The sequence below is a fragment of the Octopus bimaculoides genome, chromosome 3, assembly GCF_046866305.1.
Source record: "Octopus bimaculoides isolate indiv1 chromosome 3, ASM4686630v1, whole genome shotgun sequence".
Classification (NCBI taxonomy): Eukaryota; Metazoa; Mollusca; class Cephalopoda; order Octopoda; family Octopodidae; genus Octopus; species Octopus bimaculoides.
Genome location: NC_142930.1, coordinates 165,358,015 through 165,375,514, shown reverse-complemented (window position 1 = coordinate 165,375,514; position 17,500 = coordinate 165,358,015). Strand labels below are relative to the sequence as shown.

At 40.4% G+C, this 17,500-nt stretch overlaps 1 protein-coding gene across 1 annotated transcript in view; it reads right to left on the bottom strand.

Annotated features, from left to right (window-relative positions):
• Window positions 1-17,500, bottom strand: part of LOC106883635 (aquaporin AQPAe.a-like) — a 58,125-nt gene that overhangs the window by 38,264 nt on the left and 2,361 nt on the right. The gene's annotated exons all lie outside the window — the stretch shown is intronic.

Sequence of the window (17,500 nt, the reverse complement as noted above, 5' to 3'; positions counted from 1 at the left end):
CCCTTATATGAGATAAAAACAATAATTCAAGAGTTCGGAGAAAAAGTATTATTATCGGCTTTCTGCTATTGATATGATCTATCTTTCCCAGTTACAATTATAAATAAAGTAAATCGTCAATGTTTCTCGTCACAGTACACAAAAATGGCCACAGTTTCAACGAACTTTTGGATTATTTCCAATCTTATATTTGATAAAGGGAATATTTCCCGAAATAGCAGCATTAAACAACCTATGCGGAGTGATACAATATTTCGCCTTTGTCTATTTATTGGCATCACCTCATATATTTTGCCTAACTTCTTATTTGCATTGCTTAAAAGTTTTATTCTTAAAGTACATATATCATTTTCACATTACAACACTTTCAGCAAATAACTGTACTCTGCTGTTTTTAGACCTTAATTAGCCCTTACAGCGAAATCTCGTGTACTACATGTTGGCTTCATTTAATCGAGTCTTGTATTTCGTCACACTTTATCAGATCTGTAACACCCTGTTGCCATATTTGTATTGCAAAAGATACAAAATTTTAACATCATATGTTTCTCGATGACTGCGATTTACTTGGTGACATATAATCCGCTTTCTCTTAAAAAAAAAAAAGATCGTTTATACAAAGAGTTAATCCCATCTGACTTAACTGATGAAATACTAACTGCTGCTAATAGTGGAGGTGGTATGGTGAAGGTGGTGTGGTGGGGGTGGGGGTGGTACTTGTACTGATGAACTGTACCACTTTGTGATACTTAGTATAACCCAGACTATCAGAGCTGTGAGTCAACGGTCAAGGTCACAGACACCGATACTATGTCGGTTTCCCATTACATGTATATTTATATTTATGAGTATACACATATATTTGTATGTGTGTGTGTATATATATATATATATATAGGAGAAGAAAATGGATGTAATTACAAGGGGAAACTCATCGTTTTCGCTGCTATATCTTTAATTTAATTACACAACAATTAAGAAGGAAGCAAAGATGATACCTACAATATATATATATATATATATATATATATATATATATATATATATATATAGTTTAGACTACACGCACACATATCTAGTCTACATATATGGCTGTGAGTGTGTATATATGATTATGAATTTGTGTGTACGTGTGTGTGCGCGTGTGTGTGTGTGAATTAAGCTTTAATTCACAAATAAAGAAATTATATCTACCAATGCGGTGTTCAGCACTCATTTTCATCGTTTGATATTTACGTACACACACACATACTCACACATACATACAGACCCATACACTCATATATACACTCGCACACGCACGCACACACACACACACACGTACATGATGTGAGTCATTAAGTAATCGCAATATACTTAGAATGATTTTTCCTGTTGGAAACCATTAATTGAGCGCGCATCGCTATAAATAAATCTCCTTCTAATCGCCACAGCGGGGTTAAGTTGTCCATGTCGTTATGTGAACAATGACCGCTTCGCTTTCTGTTTCGGTCTTGGGAAGCAAGGCGTTTACTCATCTGATTCCTTTGCACCAAAATCTATCGGTGGACAGAGCAGGCGTCTAAATCGAAATAAGGCTTTTAGCCTTCTATGGGGTCGGTATTTTGCTGCCACGGTCCGTCTATGAATGGATAGGCAAATTTTAAAATGGGTTGAACTAGGGTTAAGCATGGAGAGCGTCCGGACGCCTGACCTCGTCCTTTCCTGAATTGCATAAGGACGCTTATGCGGAAATGGCGTGTGACCAAGTGGTTAGGGTTCTTCTGCTAATGATCGTATGGTTTTGAGTTCGATACCCGGTGGTGCGTTGCGTCCTTGGACAAGACACTTTATTTCATGTTGCTCGAGTCCCAACGGCTGGCTAAAATGAGTTGTACCTGTAATTCAAAAGGGTCCAGCCGTGACACATTTTGTGTAACTCGGGTTTTCCCTGAGAACTACATTAAGGATACGAGTGTTTGTGGAGCGCTCGACTACTTTTACGAACAGGCTATTCCATTGATCGCATCAATTGGAAGGTTCATCGTCGTAACCTACGGAGAGCCAGTAGAAGCAAGAGGACTATCTTAATAAATGTTATGAGGCATTATTTACATTCAACGGATATTTGTCCTTATCTTGTTTGTTGTTAACACGTTTCGGCTGATATACCCTCCAGCCTGGGGAAATTTCGAACCTGGGTTCTCATTCCTAAGGTATTTTTCGGTGTAATTATTATTATTATTATTATTATTATTATTATTGAGTGAGAGAGCAGTGCATGCCATCAAAGTGACACTGGGGTAAAATATACGAAGCCCAGTATACCCATCATGACTACCCGTCTGATAAGGGTACACCAGGCTCATGCATCACAGCCATATGTGCGCGACATGGTGATCACATATCAAGATAAACAGCGCATGACCTCGCAGGTGGGGCCCAGTTGGAATTTTCTTCAGGTCGAGTAGCCCATCCCGCTCAAAAGGTCCCTGAATAAGGTTTGTTTAAGGATGTTGAACAAAACACCCATGTTTCCAAAGGTGAATTATTCAAACCCCAAAGAATTCCTCTCAACACGTGGCTATGATGTTCCCCCACTACTTCTGCTCATGATCAGAGATGCACATATCGTCAGCCACCAAGGGACATGCTCAACTGGTTAAGGCCAAACAACTGACAAAGCAAATCTGTGGTATTAAGCAGAATATTTGCTGTAGGCAGAATATTTGCTGTAGGCCAAGACAAGACAATGTACATGATAACACTTCCAATTAATTAAGATCAGAAGCCATGAGAGCCACTGCCTGGTACTGCATCTGGGCACTTATTATTATTATTACTATTTAGGTTACTGCCTGGAATCGAACTCGGAATCTTGGGGTTAGTAGCCCGCGCTCTTAACCACTACGCCATATGCCCGTGGGCATGTCCGTCAAATGTAAATAATGTACATAATTCCTAATTTCTTAAATATAGAACTGTTATAAGAGGTATTTTGACGAGATCAAAAAAGTACTTAGAATTATAAAGTGGCGAATGCTGTCCTTCTTTGGAGTAAACAGGATGTGGAACGGCAGTTGTTAGTGTAACAAGCATAGCGTTGCAAGATCAAGCCTGTATCACAGTGGGTCGTTGGGGGGAAGCGCGGGGAGCATGTTTAGTGACGAGCGCGCAATGAATTTTCCCGCCAAGAGGGAAAAATATTGAAAATGTATTAAGGAAATGAACAAGACATACTCGTGTATTTGTGAGTCCATGTTTATTGTATGCATGGTATTAAATTATATATCAAATTTACAAATATAGATACACGCACACACATACATACACACACACACACACACAGGTACAGGGTGGTTGAAAAGTTTGTTTCCCAAACACAGGATTTCAGGTTCAGTTCCACTGCGTGGCACCTTGTACTATAGCTTCTGGTCGACCAAAGCCTTGTGAGTGCATTTGCTAGACAGAAGCTAAAAGAAACCCGTGGTGTGTGTGTGTGTGTGTGTACATATCTATCTATCTATCTATCTATCTATCTCTCTCTCTCTCTCTCTATATATATATATATATATATATATATAAATATATATATATATATATATATATATATATATATATATATATATATATATATATATATATATATATATATATATATGAATATCCATATATATATATAAGAAATTAAATAAGGAAAATACATATAAATATATAGATAGATAGATAGATAGATAGATAGATAGGTAGATATATATATATATATATATATGTATGTATATATATGTATGTATGTATGTATGTATGTATGTATGTATGTATGTATATGTATATGTATATGTATATGAAGATATAATATGAGTGTGTGGGGAGATTGAGAAGGAAACGGAGAGCAGAGGCAAAAATGTGGAGAGATGGGAGGAAATAGGAAGTGAAGCAAGAACGGGAGAGCGAGTGGGGAAGGTGGGGCGGCTCGTTTAGGTATTATAGAATTATGTAATGTGAGGAACTAACAAGTATTGCATCAGCCAAATTCTTTGAGAAACTGGTTCAATCGCAACTCCCCTAATTTGTACTCCTCTAACCAACAGCCCTTTAGTTACGACCTCGTTACACCTCCTCTAATAAGCGTATTTCACGGCTGTCTTTTCATATTCAATTTCGCAGACACACAGACACACACGCGCGCGTGCACATACAACACGTGTACATCTGAATGTTTCTTTATACCGCTTTGCTTGTCTTGGTTTTTCTCCACCCACCACCATCTTTCTCTCTCTCTCTCTCTCTATCTCTCTCTCTCTCTCTCTCTCTCTCTCTCTCCCTCCCTCACTCTCTGCAATAAGCTCGTACACCAGGCATTGTCGGCATTTTGCATGGGCAATGGTCAGTGATGGTCTTCCTCGCTCACGAGTGGACAGCCATCATCATCATTACGTATACATATGTACATGTATACAGCCTCCCACCTCATCGCCATCGGCCGCATGCGCTGGTGCGGACATGTCTTCTGCCTCCCCACAAGATCAACCTGTCAGGGCCTTACTCTCGTTCAGCGCAGCAACTGCAGGCTGGAAGAGACCCCGTGGCAAGCTTGCACCAGATGGTTGGATGTGATTAAGGAAGATCTCCGGAGGCTCGACGACATCTTGGCGGATGCAGAGGGACTGGTACGGGATCGCCAGTGAAAGAGGGCGCTGATGGATCTGGTCGGTTGGGTCTGCTAACCTGGGATGATCCCAGCCCCGTCGAGCAAGACCAAGTGCATGAACTGAGCAGATATATATGGATGTATTTGTGTGTCGGGGCGTGGGTGGGATGGTTGCAAACCAAATAATTAAACTTCGTACTTTTTGTATTGTTTGTCTGTCACCAGCTGTCGTTTAATAAAACATATAATTGATGTTGATGTTGCGGTTGTTGTTTAACCCCGGGTCAACCTTGATCCAGCAAATAAAATAGATCAGTCACCCAGCCACCCAGTCACCCAGTCACCCAGCCACCCAGTCACCCAGCCACTCAGTCACCCAGTTTGTCTTTTATATTTTACATAATATAGTCCACATGCGACATTATGTAAATCGTTTCATTTCTGAAAGTAGTAGTCGTAGTAATAGTTCTTGCTGTTGGGAGTTCAGGTATCGATTATCAATGTGGGACGTCTTACATTTTTGAAATATTGAACTTACAACCATACCGCCACCCCCACCCCACCCCACGTGACTCCTACACATTAACAGCTGCCTTTTACTAACAATCTTTCTCTCTTCCTATATACACTGCGGTGTATGTACATGCATGCATACATTCATGCACACACACACACACACACACACACACACACACACACACACACACACGTAAGCACATAGGTACAAAACAAGAGGTAAAAATGCAGTACACGATACCAAAGGTTAAGTACTATACTATTTTATTAAAGCTGAAAAATTTTCCCAAACTTTTACTCAGAGTTTCACGCGACATTCATCAGACATCGTCCTCTTCTTTCCCTCTGTATCTGCCCCGCCACCATTACTACCTTTGAACTTCTCCCCATACCCTTCTCCCACCTACCTACCTCGTTCAATAATCCCCGATTCTATTTCTCGCGTTGATGCCACGGCTCAGGGATTCAAGGGTACTGCTTGCCTGTTCTGCAGTTCGTATTACCAGCCGTCCGAACCATCTCAGTCAGCGCACTAGCTATGCATGGCCTGTTAAATTCTTACCATTCTTAGGACGCTGAATATTTTATCATTGTTTGGTAATGATATTTGTCTAATATATGTTGCACTACAATCACATATATATAAATATGTATGTATGTATTATGTGTGTGTGTGTGTGTATATATATATATATATATATATATATATATATATATAGTGAATCCAAACAAAAAAGAGGACAAACAAGAAAAAACAATAACGCGAGGACGTGTATTATCAGACGCTCAGGAAAGGAAGGAACGAGGATTTAACGTTTCGAGCCAAGCTCTTCTTCAGAAATAGAGGAAAGTCCAAAGGAAGATCTAAGACTAACAAGTGCATTGATGAGTAAAGTGTTAGGAAAAATGCTGAATCGGAAGGACTCAGGACCAGATTTAGTTCAAGGGTACTGGCGAAAGAAATTTAGGAGTTTACATGGGAGACTGAGGGAACAACTTCAGGATTGCTTGAATAGACGAATAATACCGGATTGGATGACTAGAGGGAGAACAAAACTCCTTATGAAAGATAAGAGCAAGGGTAATACAGCTACCAATTATATACCACTCACTTGCTTACCATTGGTGTGGAAGCTGTTAACAGGAATGCTTTCAGAAAGTGTTTATGAGCACCTTGACAACCAGAATTTACTGTCAGAAGAACAGAAAGGTTGTAGGAAGAAGGCCAGAGGAACGCATGATCTATTATACAGAGACAAAGCAGTTCTAAATGAAATAATAAAAGCTACAAGGAAAAATCTAACAATAGCATATATGCCTGTGAGCCTTTTATGCCATTATACATACATACATACATACATACATACATGTGTGTGTGTGTGTGTGTGTGCGTGTGTGTGTGTGTGTGTGTGTGTTATATTATATTATATCATATACTATATAAACGCACGCGTGTACCTACGTACACACAAAGTGACTGCAAGTTGTTAGCCTTAACCCTTTAGGACCGGGTGTGTCTTATTGACACAACTTGCTTTCTTCTGCAGAGGGCGGGTGTGGCTGATTAAAACTGCTAAATTCTGAAGACAAGTGTGGTGTATGAGCCACATTTGTGTTATAAGCGAGTTTATTGATTATCATCATGTATTCATTCCCTTTATATTTTTTTGCGTTCCGCATGAAAAGACTTGCTATTTACCCCCGACCTGAAAGGGTTAAAGTAGAGAACAATGGACAACGTTAAGCTGCAAGTTATTACATAAGTCACGTGGCAAGCTGAAAACTGTGTCATCTCGTCGCCGACCAATATGTATTTTTATACTTCATACACATCACACATGGAAAGTCGATCGCGTTGAACTGCGGCACTATATGAAGTACTATAGTTGGAATAACATAGAACACAGGTGAGGGAGGTGGCGTTAAACTGTGCCGCCCCCGGAGAAAGTATTTCTGTTACAGTGGGAATAGGCCAGAAATTTTGAAGGGAAGGGCAAATCGGTTAGATTGCTTCCCCCACCTCCCAACACTTGACTTGTATTTGTTTTATCGATCGCTGTCGACCTCGTCAGATTTTGAACTCAGAATCCGAGTCGGAAGAAATAGTAGAAAGCATTTTGTTTCCGACACTCTGACGATTCTGGCTGCCCGTTACCTTCACGAGACTAAAAAGCGCTAGCCCCCCGCCCCCCACTCGTGCCACCCACCTCAGCACCGAGATCGAAATAGATTGTCTGCTTATCTGTCTCACGTTTTGATTGATCGATCGGTCTAAAACAGAGGATCAATAGTTTCAGAACTAAATTTATCTTTGTCACTGTATTTTGTTCTGCGAGGGAGAGAAAAGAAAGGGTGAACATCACACACAACTCCTGCTTCATTTTATCGATCCACTGACAAGGCAAATAAACAAAACAAAACAAACATTTTATTTTCTTATTTATGTTATAGATTTAATGGTGAACAATAGCGTCGTCGGTCAGAAGTTTGTAAACGTGGATCTGTCAGTGGTTCGCTGTATTCACGACGGTAAATCAGGAGGGAGTATCTGGGACGACGAAGCTGATCTAGAGCAGGGACAGCAGGCGACGAAAGGGCTTTGACAAACATAACTGGTTCGATTAACCGAATGATTCATGAAACAATCGATTAGTTAAGTAGTTAAGTCGTTAAAGAATTAACTAATTAACTAGTTGACGAATGATGAAGGTAAAATAGAACCAGGACGAGAAATTATTATTGGTCCTGTCTGTCTCTCACTCTCTCAATGCACACATACATACATACATACATACATACATACATACATACATACATACATACATACATACGTACGTACGTACGTACGTACGTACACGCACGCACATATAAGGCGACAGCGCTAAGCAGTGATGTCTATAAATACAAACTTGTTATCCGTTCAGGATCTATAATTCAAATATGCTTGAGGCATATTTGAACCTGAAAGAAAGTCGTTCACTGTGTCAGACTGTGGGAAGCATGCATTTCTGAGTGGTTGTATAATATGTACATTAGTTTCAAGGTTCATCGAAGGCTGGGACCACGGGCCATATATATATATAATTAGACTTACACAAACTTATATATATATATATATATATATATATGGTGGTTGTCTACTCCTTAAACAGAGTTTGACCACCTCCTGCACCTACACCTTAGCCCTTTCATGGCGTCTGATGTGGCTTTTTAAACCAGACAGTGTTTTGAAAAAACACCCACACAGATTGCACCTCTGATTTGCACTACCAATACCTGCAAGTAAGTTCTGCTCATTGTGGATCCCAACATGTCTTTTAAGACCCCCATTGGATTTGCAAACCCTCTGGCACACACCACATTCAAATGTGTGCACAGACATATAATCAGAATAGCTGGGTGAGGTTTGTTTTCCATGGGTTCGCAGGTGAGATTTGAGGCCAGCCAAGGACAGACATGGTCTGTCACAGACTGTGCACACAAAAAGGTCCTTGTCATTCACCTTCTCAGTCTTCACCTTTTTCCTTAAATATATATATATATTTAAAGGGAAGGAGGCATTTGCAAAGGGGCTCGGAAACACTAGTTTCCAGCCGGGAATCGAAACCGTATCAGATTCTCTAGAAACTTTCTGCCGCCACAATTAAGAGACATCTGATGAATATAATGTCGAGATTTGGTGACTGGAGAGGTATAGAGAAGGGGATGTAATTAGGGTAGGAAGGATAGATGAAAAGGGAGAGAGGGGTATAGAGAAAGAATAAGGGGGAGAGGGAGGGGTCAGAGGAGGAGTGAGAGAGAGAGAGTAGAGCAGATGATGAAAGAAAGTAGTGGGAGGTGGTGAGATGGGGAACTGACGGATCATTTGTCTGACTGCAAATATAAACAGCATTAACATCTGCGAATCATTTGCTATCGTCATACATGCATCCTCAAACACACACACACACGCACACACACACACACACACACACACACACACACACACACACACACGCACACACATGTATAGTATTATGTATATTTTTAAACAAAGCGTGGCGCGCGGATACAGAGAGTACATACGAAAGAGAATAAAAGTAGACTCTCGTCTTAAGAGACTTCTCAAAAAGTTCTCAGCCGAATGTTTTAAAAAAAAGTAAGCAAAAAATTACCCCAGTACAGTACCCTGGTAAATAGTGTTTTTATATATTATCTATATTTGGGTATTTTGAAATAATCACCTTGGGAACGCGCCCAACATCAGCCAGTGCGCGCTTTCCACTTCTCAAAAACACCGTTGTAGTCCTCTTTAAGAAGGCCATCCTACACCGCCTTTCATCAACCATTGTCGTTACCTTTCTCAGAAGCTGTAGGCACACGTCAAGATACACCCCGCCCCAACTGCCTCCGCTGCCTTTGATCAAGTATCAAAACATTTTAGTTCTTAGAGCGTTAGACAGAATATTTCGTGCGGTTTTTGAGCCGATTTTCTGTGCTCAGAGTTCATTAGTGCAGGAACGAAATTTACTTAAGGTTTGCAAACAGGGTCGATTATAACAATCTTGATATCAGACAAGCAAGGATATAATAATGGTTTCAAATTATGGCACAAGGCCAACAATTTCGGGGTAGGGTGTAAGTCGATTATATCGACTCCACTCGACTCAAATGGAACTTATTTTATCGACCTCAAGAAGGATAATAGACAGGGTCAACCTCGGCGGAATTTGAACATAGAACGTAGCGACGGACGAAATATCGCTAAGCATTTCGTCCAGCGCGCTAACGATTCTGCCAGATCTATTATTAGCACAAGGCCTGAAATTTTAGGGGAGGGGTTTAGAGAATAACAAACGGTAAAAAATAAACGCGATGCACCAGCGCGATGCATATTTCAGTTTTTGGTGAGAATATTTTCACATACTCCAAAACTGATTCACGGACAAACCGATGGATTGTTTCATTTACTTCATTTCATTTTCATTTACTTATTTCAGTCATTTGACTGCGGCCATGCTGGAGCACCTCGTTTTTGTCGAAGGAATCGACCTCTGGACTTATTCTTTCTAAACCTGGTGCTTATTCTATCGGTCACTTCTGCCAAACCGCTAAGTTACGGGGAAGCAAACATGACAACATCGTTTGTCAAGCGATGGTGGTGGTGGAGGGACAAACACAGACACGAACACACACAAATAAATATATACATATATATATACGACGGGCTTCTTTCAGTTTTCGTCTACCAAATCCACTCACAAGGCTTTGGTCGGCCCGAGGCTATAGTAGAAGATACTTGCCCAAGGTGCCACGCATTGGGACTGGGAAGCAAGCTATTTACCACACAACCACTCCTTGTTCAGCGACGGAAATTTAGAAGAAATTTATAAATGATTTCGAGAAGTCTACCATATTTTCTGGAATTTTGGTAATGGCCGGCCCACTTGAACACTCATCAATCGGCCATGAAACGCAGGTCCCCAACAAAAACCACGGTGGACCTGATGAACGTTTGTCAAAAGCCTGGCGAAGAATTTTGTTGGTCGCGATAGCTAATTCATCGAGCTTCATACAACTTTTGATGATGGCCTGTAAGCTAGAATCTGTCACCCATCAAAATCACAGAACTGCTCTGACAGTAATTGAACAGGAGTAGGTAGCATAAAGCCTCTATTTAAGTGAACCAGCGTTAATGTCATTGTTAGAGCGCCTATTTCCGCTGCACAGTGCAATCGTAACACAGTTTGGAAACTTTCTGCTGGCACTATGCACACAAATGAAAGAAGTGTAAGGGCCTAACAACCCCCACACCCATCCCTTCATCGGACCCTTTCGATTAGCTGACGAGTGTTGAATTTATACGAAGTGACAAGGCTCAAGAAATTTTCTTTTTTTTTTTTCTATTTAAGTGCATTTCTTTATCGAAAGAAAGAAACGCACACACACATACAGTGTACATGTCAATGCATATATATATATATTCTTTTATTCCTTTGCTTGTTTCAGTCATTTGACCGTGGCCATGCTGGAGCACCACCGTTAGTCAAGCAAATCGACCCCAGGACTTATTCTTTGTAAGCCTAGTACTTATTCTATCGGTTCTCTTTTGTCCGAACCGCTAAGTTACGGGGACGTAAACACACCAGCATCGGCTGTCAAGTGATGTTGGTGGTGGGGAGCGACAAACACAGACATGCAAACACACACATACGACGGGCTTCTTTCAGTTTCCGTCTACCAAATCCACTCAAAAGGCTTTGGTTGGCCTGAGGTTATAGTAGAAGACACTTGCCGAAGGTGTCACGCAGTGGGACTGAACCCGAAACCTTGTGCTTGGTAAGTCACCCTTGCGCCTATATGTGTGTGTGCACATATATATATATTGAAAATGCACACTGAATATATTAGAATTAATTAGAATTTAATTATATTTTAAAATAGGAATACACTTGACCTGTGAAGCGTTCTCTGAGCATTTTCAACTTTATTTCTCGTATTCCTCCACTTGTTTGGAATAATAACAAGTTATAGAATTATACGTACATACATACATACATACATACATACATACATACATACATACATATATATATACATATATATACGTACATACGTACATACGTACATACATACATACATACATACATACATACATACATACATACATACATACATACGCGCGCACGGAGAGAGAGTACAGATAGAAAGTGAAAGAGGGAGAGAAAGAAAGAGAGATGACAGACACTCACACAAGTCAACATATTTCAAAACGAGGCTGAATATCACACGTGTTTTTCTCAACAGGTCAGTTTTATCAAAGACCAACGTCTGAAAAATAATGTTGCCACGTTTTGTAATACGCGGCTTCAGTTGTGCATTACAGGTAGCTAATGTGCAATATTATCGTACCATATTGTGGTTTATTGTGGTACCCATCCTCGCCCTTCACTATTACTAACGGATTATTGGTAAAGTACTAGAATGCGGTGGGGGATAAACGGAATTCCAAAGGAATGAGAGGGAGAAAGAAGGATTAAGTCTAGTTAGTGTTAAGTGCGGGGCCTGGAAACAGATGCCATGGGGTACAAAATGGAGGAGGAAGAGGGAACGAGATTGGATGTGATTTCAAGTCAGTGTATAGGGAGGTGGTTCTCAGAAAATGTACGGGGACTGCGAGGATGTGTTTGGACCCGGGTTGAGGGAGAGGGGCTCTCACAAAATGTAAAGGGTGATTTGGACTCTAATAGAAAGGAGGTAATTCTAACAAAATGTAAGGGGGTTGCGAGGGTGCTGTTGCACTAGGGCAGAGGGGGTATTCTCACAAATTGTAAAGGAATTGCAAGGGCGCTATTAGACTCCAATAGAGAAACAGGGCTCAGAAAATACAATGAAGTTTTGAGGGTGTTACTGGGTTCCAGTAGAGGGAAGGGGCTCTGAAACAAAATGCAAATGGCTTATGAGGGTTCTTTCTTTCTCTCTTTCTTTTCGAAATATTTTTTTGATAGCTCGATGCATCAGATATCCACTAGTTTCTCGTTGGCTCTCGGGCCACGAACAAATGTGCCAACTGATCCCACTTCCTTTCTGACAGACCTCATTGGGAACTGCGTTAAGATCACAACGTCAACGTAGCCAAAATTAAGAGATAATTATCAATCGATATACACATCTCTCCCTCCTCCCCTTCTCTCTCTCTCTCTCTCTCTCTGTCTCTCTCTGTCTCTCTCTCTGTCTCTCTCTCTGTCTCTCTCTCTCATTTCAGTTAATTGACGAAAGTGGGATGTTAGCGACAGCGTGCCTAACTCAGTTTGGGATTTAACCATGAAAAAAAACGAACAAAAATAAATAAGCAAGTAATTTAATATAAACCGTTTTGAACGGGTGTGGCATACCTCCAGACTCATATTTCTATTATCGACGGGACACTCACACACACACACACACACACACACACACACACGTATGCAGAAAAGGAGGGAAAGAAAACTGCACTTCACCGGTGTGAAATGCAATTATGCGAAACACACACACACACACACACACACACACACACACACACACGTATCTGTTTAGATACACATCCAGTTTGCCTTTCTCCGTTTCTTTCTTCCTTATTTTCTTTCCTTCTTTCTCTCTTTCTTTCTCTCATTCTTTCTCTCTTTCTTTCTTTCTTTCTTTCTTATTCTTACTTGTTCGGTCATCATGTTTCGGTAGCGGTTATAACGAGTTAAACAGAAAGCAGCAGAACTAGATGTGTATTTATACACACACACACACACACACACACACACACACACACACACACACACACATACATATTTATAGATAGATAGATAGATTAATTTCGTTTTTGTATTTGGTTTGCAAGATTCTAAATGTGAACTCGTGTGTTGAAGCATGTTTTGTTGTGTCTGGAGAGAGTCTACTCCTGCGCCTATATATACACACACACATATATATACATACACACACACATACATACACACACACACACACACACACACACACACACACACACACACGCACACACACATCCAATAATTTCGTTTACAGGAACCGTTTTGAATAGTCATGTAAAAGCCGCTATTCTATTATGCCGGGTCCAGTTTAATGATGCCACAGGAGTGGCTGTGTGGTAAGTAGCTTGCTTACCAACCACATGGTTCCGGGTTCAGACCCACTGGGTGACACCGTGGGCAAGTGCTTTCTACTATAACCTCGGGCCGACCAAAGCCTTGTGAGTGGATTTGGTAGGCAGAAACTGAAAGAAGCCCGTCGTATATATATGTGTGTGTGTGTGTTTGTGTATCTATGTTGTTCTCCCCAGCACTGGCAAGGCCTTGGTCGGCCCGGGGCTATAGTAGAAAGCACTTGCCCAAGGCTCCACTCAGTGGGATTGAACCCGGAACCACGGGGTCAAGAAGCAATCTTCTTAACACACAAACATGCTCGTTTATTTTGGAGCACAAAAATTATTTAAAGCACGGAAAAGCCCTTCACAGCTGTCACTCACAAAAGATTACGATCTGGGAGCCTGTACTATGGTTTCGCCCATCGTTTTAGGTGCCTGCCTAGTCACGAGCAATCCTAGACTCTCTCGCTCGGCCCTCCCAGCCTCGACTCGGTGGAGCATCGAGAAGGAGACAGCTACACAAGCTGCCGGTTGGTATTAATTGCGCTCGAGGTGACGATAGTGAGGTGAAGTGAAGGGTCTAGCTCAAGGATCCAACGCATCGACTAATTCAGGAATCGAAACCATGATAAATCGAACAACCCTAACCGCTAGACCACGCACCTACACACGCGTAGTTTGTGTGTGCATGCGTGTGTGCGTGCGTGTGTGTGCGTGCGTGTGTGCGAGTGTGTGTGCATATATATAAATACATACGTATGTATGTATGTATGTATGTATGTATGTATTCAGTGGTTCCCAATTGGGTCGGCGTGACCCTTATGGGTCTATTTAAGATTTGGCTGTGAAACCAATTGAGAAGTATAAATTGGTTATACTTCTAATATTTAATTATGAAAATATAATAATTATTTTTTAAAACATCGAATGGCTGTGGGGGTTTCATCTGAGTAAAACGGGAACCAAACGGGTCCAGAGATTTAAAAAGTGGTCGAAACGCGTTGCTTTAGATTAACAGTTTGTGTTCATTTGAATTTGTGCTCAGGTTGTAAAAATGCGTGCGTGTATGCTGCACACACACACACACACACACACACACACAAACTGCTTAGAGAGAAAATGTTTGTAAAACAGACATTTTGAAACAAACATGCAGTTTTAGCCTCGTTGTGGAAAGTAAACAAAATGTTTACACAAAGGGTTTTATATTTATAAGGAAAGAAAGGTGGCGGGTTGACTTCTGTCGCTGGAGCTCCAGGAGAAGGAGAAAAAAACACCTCGTGGTTATTGTTTCGACTGTTTGCGTTCTGAGTTCAATTCCCACCAAAACAAACTTTTCTTTACATCCTTTCGGGGCAAAATAAAATATCGGAGTAGATAACATATATATTACCATCTCTCCCTTAAAAAATCTTTGGCTTTTTACCTAAACCAGAAACGATCAATAAGGGTGGTGGGTTGGGAGAATCGCTAGAGCGTCGAACAAAATGCTTCGTACGCATTTCTGCCGGTTCTTTTCATTATGAGTTTAAATGCCGCCGAAGTAGCATCTTTTTTTTTCCATTTCTTCAAGGGTCGATAAAATAAAATACCAGCCACGTAGACGGTCAACTGTAACGGGTTAACTGCAGCCCAATGAATTTCACACATTCTGTCTCTATCAGCAACATATTTTGTTATCACATGGAAGGAGTTTAACGAGATTAAATACCCGGATTAACAGTGTGTTTCAATGAACGACGAATAAACACAACCTGGGTGGAGGTGTGTCTCTACATGGGTGTGGCTCTCTGCGTAGGTGTGTCGCTGTGTGTGGATGGAGACAACGTGGAAACTGGCAATGAGTACCGAATTTTTAATTCTAATCCTACATTTATGAAAAATTAAAATTCAGTTTTACAATTTTTCAAGTAAAAATATTTTTCATAACCCTTTCTTCTATAGGCTCTAGGCCAGCAATTTCAGTGAAGGGGAGGGGGTAGTCGATTGCATCGACCCCAGGACATGAATAGTATTTATTTTATCGACCCTGAGAGGGTTAAAGGTAAAGTTAAGCTCGGTAGAATATGAACCCAGGACGTAAAGACAGACGAAATACCGCTAAGCATTTCGCCCGGCGTGCTAACGATTCTGTCTGCCCGCCACCTTAATAATAATAATAATAATAATAATAATAATAATAATAATAATAATAATAATAGTAGTAGTAAGAATGACAATAATATTTAATTAATGTGAACTCACGTGGTTATTAAATAATCATAGATAATAGGTTTAATTTAAACTATTTTCTCTCGTCTGTAATAATTATTTGATTGTAATTACAAAATTGGTCCCTTACTTTTCTCATTTTAATTACATACCTACTTCAGTTTGAAACTTGATGTATATACAAGCTGAATCACTTGTGAATGGAGTATATATAAACATATACGCGTGTGTGTATGCGCGGCTATATGTGTATGTGCATGCGCAAATAGATAGATAGATAGATAGAGAAAGAGAGAGAGAGAGAGAGAGAGAGAGAGAGAGATCCGGGCAGAACCAAGTCAATTCTGAAGCGATTCCACGATTCAACACATGAAACACTACATTCCTTGCTACCAATCCACAGATCTGTGCCTTGAACTACATTACAATCAGATTCCTCTCGCATCTTTTCCCAGATCGATAAGGACCGAGCGCTTCGATTGAACCCACTTTATGCCTCCTTTTCTCCTTACAAAGAAAAATAATATTCATCGGGTTTTTAAGGGAGAAGAGAGGAGATTATTTTCCAATGTTCCAACAATAACTTATGGTTATAATTATATTAGGGGGTAGCGGATGTTTGGCGCCAATATGACTCCCTTTTGCAGATATTAAATTCCACGGCTACAGGCTTATGAATCCCCTTTTTTTTCTACTGCTATTAGATTAGATTAAGGGTTCCTTTCTTCCGCTATTATAGTTCCATTCATATCAAGAACGCATTACAAAATACTTGAACTAAAACCATTTTTTTATCGAACCCCACAAAGATGAAAGGCAAGTTTGACCCTGGCAGGGTTAGAACTTCGATCGTAAAGGACCGTAACTAAATTCGGTAATGCTCTAATGGTTTCAGCAATCCTCTGACACATCGATAATAGCAACGTGTAACCCATGTTCGGTGGTCTGTAACTCCTGACCCAAAACAAGTGGCCATGTGCTATGGCAAAAACAATTTTGATGGAGAAAAAGAGCTCAGAACTGGAGAAGGGCGGTACGGCAAAATGTGAAAACAAAAACAGCCAGGATATTTGACCATGTGCCATGGGGAAAAATGTGATGAAGTTCTGGAGTAGCTAGCTATCCCTTCCTACCCCACGGGGAAGAAAAAAATACAGAGAAACGAGGGGTGAGGGCGAAAATGTAAAACAGAAAAATTGGAAGTGGAGTGTCGGGGGTTCTTTCTAATTCCGTTCGTGTGAAACTCAGGAATAGTATAAACAAATAGATAAATAAAAATCCGGAAAGAAAGAAAGAAAGAAAGAAAGAAAGAAAGAAAGAAAGAAAGAAAGAAAGAAAGAAAGAAAGAAAGAAATGAGGAGAGAAAGAAAGAAATGAAGAAAGATCCACCCTTTTCCTTTCTCGTGAGATATGGGGCTTCGCGGTAGTTATTTCAAAAACTTTACTAGAATTTGATAGAAGGGTTACTAGCACAAGAAGAAGAAGAACAACAAGAATGAATGTAGGAGTTAGGAATAAAAATGGTTGTA